At 44.3% G+C, this 6,145-nt stretch overlaps 1 long non-coding RNA gene across 1 annotated transcript; it reads right to left on the bottom strand.

Moving 5' to 3' along the window:
* Positions 1 to 245: 245 nt before the first annotated feature.
* On the bottom strand, positions 246 to 6,118 carry LOC115938743 (uncharacterized). Its single transcript, XR_004073774.2, has 2 exons — positions 4,208 to 6,118; positions 246 to 4,044 (listed from the first exon to the last, which is right to left on the bottom strand). It is a non-coding gene; the product is annotated as an uncharacterized LOC115938743 (long non-coding RNA).
* Between the last annotated feature and the right edge of the window lie 27 nt (positions 6,119 to 6,145).

The following is a 6,145-nucleotide window of genomic DNA, read 5'->3' as shown; positions in this document are numbered from 1 at the left end:
TGAGAGGGGGAGGGTCAGAGGGAGAAGCAGACTCCCCGCCGAGCAGGGAGCCCGATGCGGGACTCGATCCAGGGACTCCAGGATCATGACCTGAGCTGAAGGCAGTCGCCCAACCGACTGAGCCACCCAGGCGCCCCAGGCTAGTGCTTTTCTAGAACGTTTTGACTTAGCTCTTTGGCAATACTGAACATGAGAACTTCTTAATGCTCATCGTCAAGGTCAAAATATATTTTTTTTAAATCAAGGCAAGATTTTAAAAACAATGCTGATGGTTATAATGCTGTATTTTATGCTTTTCCAAATAGTGTGATGTAATTTTGAAATTTCACTACAACATGATTATTTATCTCCTCAAAATGGTACAATGGAGTTAATAAAAAAAAAAAAAAAAGTAGGCAGTCTCAGTTACCTGAAATCCACAACCACTTATTAAATAACGCTAGGGCTTCACAAAACATATTGGTGTTTCCAGGCTTCCTTTTAGCCTTTGTTCACATACTTAACTACTTGACCTATCATCAGCACATCCACACAATTTTTAGCCTGCCCCTACTTTTTTGCTTACCATTTCATCATGAACTGTTACACGTGCTGATATAGTTGTATTTCACTTCAAAGAAGCATAAATATGCCAAATGAATGAACGTACTGTAATTTACATAAACATTCCCCGACTAGTGTTCACTAAGGTTGTTTCCAATTTTTTACTTTAAAAAAAATTCTGCAATTAAAATTCTCACACATACTCTCCCCCCGCCCCCCTTTTTGGACTACTTCCTGAGACGAAATAACCAGGACTAAGATCGTGAGGTAAGAGATTATGAACCTTTTGACGACCCTGGACACTTAGAGCCCAAGTTCTTTCCAGAAACGCCACGCACACATGTACCAGCTGCCGCAGAAAGAAGCCAGCCCTGAGTTGTTGTTTTTTAATTTTCTAATTCCATAAAAATTACAAGTTCCAACTGCCTCACTTAGAGGCTCACAGTCTGGTTAGGAAGCTGAAGGCTAATTCCTATGAAGCCCCCAATCCAGGACAATGTAATCAAGTGCTAACTGGTCTGGCGGAACAACAGTGATTTGAGAACTGTGAAGTCCAGAGCCAGCGCTTCACAGACTAGCTGTGTGACCCTGGCCAAGTCACTTAATCCTCCTGTGTCTCCACTTCCTCATCTGTGAGATACAGACAATAACATTCACAAGGGCGACATGAGGGCCAAATGAGTTCAACGGGGGAAGTGTTCGGGAACCGGGTTGGGCATAGTGCGCCCACGCGGTCTAGCTGTGAGGCCGACTCTCCCGCCGGCCGCTCGCCGCTCGCCCCGCTCCTACATCATAACCTCAGAACCTACAGGGAGCTTCCTCACTGCATCCGATCCGAACTTTGCTGACTGGCTTTCATGACCCGCTTTACTCCTCGTTTTCTGGAACCTGCAGACTCTGCTCTACGCTGCCCAGCTTGCCGCAGAGCCTAGCGTCAAGACCTGCCCAAAGCTGCACATCTTGGTACCATTACATGACCATTCACTTGCACAATTGTGCAACTACAATGAACAATGCGTCCAGACCCAAGCAACTGCCTTCTAGAAATCTGTTTATGTAAGTTAGAGCCAAGAATGTCACAGGTCCTTTGTCAGATGGATGTGCCTCCTGATATTAAACACATCCAGCTGTCCCCCATCTCGGTGGGCTGCATCTCCTCTTTACACGTATCTAACTCCATCTCCCCCTTCAGACAGTTCAGATTTACTTATTCTTCTGGGCTAGCTCCAACTTCCCCGGCCAGAACATTTCTCTCCATTCTATGGACTAATACTGTCTTCACGATGAGTATCATTTAATTGTCCTCTGCTTGTTTTATGTACGTTATAATTTTGTCTCTGACTAGAATGAGTTCCTTAAATACAGGGTTCAAAGAACAAAACAGCTAACGAGCCTTTACTACTACATGCAAGGCACTATTCTGAATACCTTACTGAGTGCTACGGACTGAACTATGTCCCCCCAAAATCCATATGCTGGAGCCCTAACCCCAAAGTGACTGTATTTTGGGTCAGGGCTTTTTTATAGGACATAATAACTAAGGTGAAATGAGGGCACAGGGTAGGGTCCTAATCAGACAACCTTGGTGGTCTTCTAAGAAGGTACGAGAGGTCTGTCCCTCCATGCGTATGCGCTGAGCAAGAGCCGTGGGAAGAAGCCCCAGAGAGAAGGCCACAGTCTGCAAGCCAGGAGGAAAGTCCTCCCCAGAAAATGACCATGCTAGCACCTTCATCTGAGACTTCCAGCCACCGGAACCGTGAGAAGTAAATGTCTACTATCGAAGCCACCCAGTCTGTGGTGTTTTGTCACGGCAGCCTGAGCAGACTAAGACATGGGGTTTATTTCATGTAATCATCCCATAACCCTATGAGCTCTCCTACTATGCCCATGATGTGAAGAAATTAAGGTGCAGAGATGCCCGTGGTCACACACAGCCGGTCTGTGAGGGAACGGGGCTCGGGACCCAGGTGGTCTGGCTGCAGAGCGCATGTCGTTCACCCCTGTGCTGTTCCACATGGGGCTGGGCACACAGCAGGGCTTCAGTGGCCCCGCGACTTCAGTCAGAGACGGAGAAGCAAATGCAATCCCGGGACTTGTCTGACATGCACAGAAGGAACAGCCCACCTGTGGCACAGCCAGATTTATTCTTCCCTCCTTTACACCCACCTACTGATCACAGCACTCTTCATTCTATTCCAGATGTGGCCTCAGAACTGTTCTCAACCTAAGACTCTAAGCAGCTAGTACAGATTGCCTAGAGTTGGCCTGGAGTCATTCATTCCCTCTTTGCTGAGCGCCTACTGTATGCCAGGCATTGTCACTAGGCCTCAAGAACTCAATTCTTCACAGTCAAGAGATGAGGTCCTTGCTCTGATGTCAAGAGGGAGGTAAAAGACGAGTAAACGTATAAATAAATAAGCCAACTGCAGAAAGAGCAGCGATCTTTGAAAAAAAGCAAGGGCTGATGCTGAACACAAGAGGAGGGTCCTACTTTGCATGGTGTGCTCAAGGAAAGCTTATCTGAAAAGGCAAATTGAGAAGAGCAGGTCAAGGCAGCCCTGTTTGGATGGGAAAACATGAAATAACTCTTACTAGGGCTCTCTCCATTTGGCCTATATGTAACTTTTTTTTTAAGGCTCACAGTCTAACCAGACGGAAAAGAGACAATGAAATAAAGTCTTAATACAAAGTTTCACTGATGTGGACTGAGTGAGTAAAAATCCATTAATATGGAGATCCCAACTTCTGGAACACACGTGTCTAGGAAAGAGGCAAGCGAAAAAACACACTGGCTTAAGGACTTAGAGATAACCACAATTTAGCAAAATCCAAAATAAGAGAATGTAAAAATTATCTTGCAAAAAGAAGGTACATTTTCACATGTCCTGGATGTATCAGTACGCCACTTTCCTACTTGCAATGGGTTTTTCATTTTGTGCTTTCTTTCGGTTTTATTTTTAAAGTGACTTTCAAAGAACCCGTATGATTATATTAACATGTATTACAGAAATCTGCTTTAAGAGGAGGCATATAATGTTTCGGTAAGTCCAGAAGGTAACACGTGACTCTAGGGCAGTGACATTCAAACATTTTCTGAGCACAGCAAGCCTTCTTCCAGTCTTTGGCCTGCGTCCACCCCACGGAACACAGAGCAGTTGCCGTGCCTGCAGGAGGCCCAGGCAGCCTGAGCCAGCCACAGCGCCGGCCGAGAGGAAAACCGTCCACTCTCCTTCCAAGGTTGACTCCTTCTCCTACTTCGTGGAGTCTCTTCAGCAGGCCTTTTCTGAACTGAAAAATACCATTTGCTAAAAGGTTTTGAAATCAATCAACCCACTGTGTTCTGTTTCTGCTGACCAAAAAAAAACAACCCCCCCACCACAGAAGACCCTGAACTAAAATAGATAATGTGCAATCTGATTTTCAAACATAAACTTCTTTCTCTGAACAGTTTCACGTTCATGAACTAGTGGGCAGGGCACTCCTCAGGGAAATGGCAGAGATCTGGATGACAGAGGGAGAAAAAATGAAGCAGCAAGAGTCGGAATACTGCCCCTCGGAAAAAGGAAGAAGCAAACAGCTATTTCAATACATAATTTTTCTAAACCTCCCCACTAATATCCTGACTACTGCTTTCAAATGGCGATAAACATAAACAACAACTTACTGCTTCTCCAAGTTTATCCAAGTTATCCAGGAAATATTTTACAGATTCACCCTAAAATAAGAAGAAAATAAATAGTTATTAGGACTTAGAAATTAAGATTGTTACAACAGTTTACATTAAACTGTCTGGTTGTACACTTAATCTAAACACAGTTCGCTTAGTCACAAATTTCAGACCGGACAACCGACCCCACTAAGAACGTACACAGTGTCTGCTGCTGCCCCTTGCTACAGGCTGGGTAATTCCACCAGTGCCTTCCAGAGGCAGTGCCCCAGTGACCATCTGTGTGGACAGGATTACATGGACGCTTAGTGACAAAACGATCTAGGTATCCAAAGGGAAGATGTAATTAAAAGGTGAAAATTGCTTTTGAGATAAACATACAATTTAAGGGGGCTTCTTTTTGTCTACATTTCTCTACCTTAAGTGTATACCAATGGTGGTTATCATTAGTGACAAGAGCAAACCAGAGATGAGGTGAGGACACTGTAAAATCAGTAAGTAACAGGCACTTGCCTGGACAGACACGCCTTGCTCCAGAAGATTCTGGATAACGCAAGCTTCATGTCTCCCTTAGGTCTTTTCCTGAGTGACCAGCCTACTCTCTCTGAGCCCAGATTTCTATTAAACCTCCAGTCAGTTTCGAATATCTAGAATATACTCCTAAGAGGAAATACTTAAACAGAGGACGGACAGAGAAGAGGGGAGCCATTTGGGGCAACAAGGGCTCTGTCTTTCTCCCAGGATGCTGTCCCTGTGTTTTCTGTTCCTGCTGGATTTCTATTACCATAGCACAGTGCCCACCGCCCCCCGCCCCACCCGTGGCTGCTTCCATAATTTCCTGGAGGCAGTGCTTCTTTAATGTGTAGGAGAAATCACCTGAAGATCTTGGTTGACTACAGGTTCTGATCTGAGGCTGGGGGGCTGGGGGGCGGGGGCGCAACCGACCAGTACTTTCTGCAGTTCAGGTGACTTCCGGGACCACACTGGGTCACAGACCTTACAGAAGTTTCTCAATTTATTTTGGTCTCAGAATCCCTTCACACATCTTAAGATTCTTGAGGATCCCAAACAGACCTTGTTTATGTGGGTTATAGCTATTAATATTTACCATGTTAGAAAGTAAAACTAAGAAATTTAAAAAATATTTTATTTAAAAATTCATTTAAAAATATCAGTAATAAACCCATTACATGTTAACACATTTTAGTATAGCTCGATAAAAGACAATGAGATACTCGTTTGCTTCTGCATTTGAATTGCTACTATACGCTGTCCTGGCTGAGTATATACAGAAAATCTGGCCTTTCACAAAAATGTAGTTGCAAAGGGAGCATTTTAATAAAATATTTTCAGACAACTATAGATATTTTTGCTACTATACCAAAACTTGACAAGTGGTAGTTTTAAAAAAGTTAGCTCGCCGGTTTACCCTGTACTTAGAATGGATCTTTTACCCGACCACTGTTTTGTAACACCAGGCCCCGGTCATAGGAACATGGTGGGTGACTGAGTAATGCAGAGCTTCCAAGTGCTGGCACGTTTCATTACACCATAGTAAGAAAATCGTAGTCATGAGTGTCTCTTTCACCTCTCACGGAAGTCTTAAGTATTGGGAAGCTGACAAGCTCACAGTGGTGGGCCAAAACAAGTTTTCCTAAAATTTTGATTTTCACTTCGAAGCTCAAGCTTTACCAATGGCAACAAATACTCTCCCGTATTTTCCTTGAAGTGATAGGCTAACTTCACTTTTTTTCGTAAAAAATGTCTGTCCAATGCCCAAGTCTGAGTAAGTTGGTTGGTTTCTCGAGTAAAAACGGTGTTCCATGATTCAGCTCACAATCCGACCAGTTGCAAAAGTGCTTTTCATCCTGAGTCCGTACGCTGCAGGGGTGTTTCCATGTGCCTCCCAGCCCATCACACAGAACAGGAAAGCCA

Source organism: Leptonychotes weddellii, unplaced genomic scaffold (genome assembly GCF_054177405.1).
Source record: "Leptonychotes weddellii isolate Sample4059 unplaced genomic scaffold, ASM5417740v2 HiC_scaffold_12641, whole genome shotgun sequence".
Taxonomy (NCBI): domain Eukaryota; kingdom Metazoa; phylum Chordata; class Mammalia; order Carnivora; family Phocidae; genus Leptonychotes; species Leptonychotes weddellii.
The sequence above is the reverse complement of the archived record's forward strand: the minus strand, read 5'-3'. Positions and strand labels throughout refer to the sequence as shown.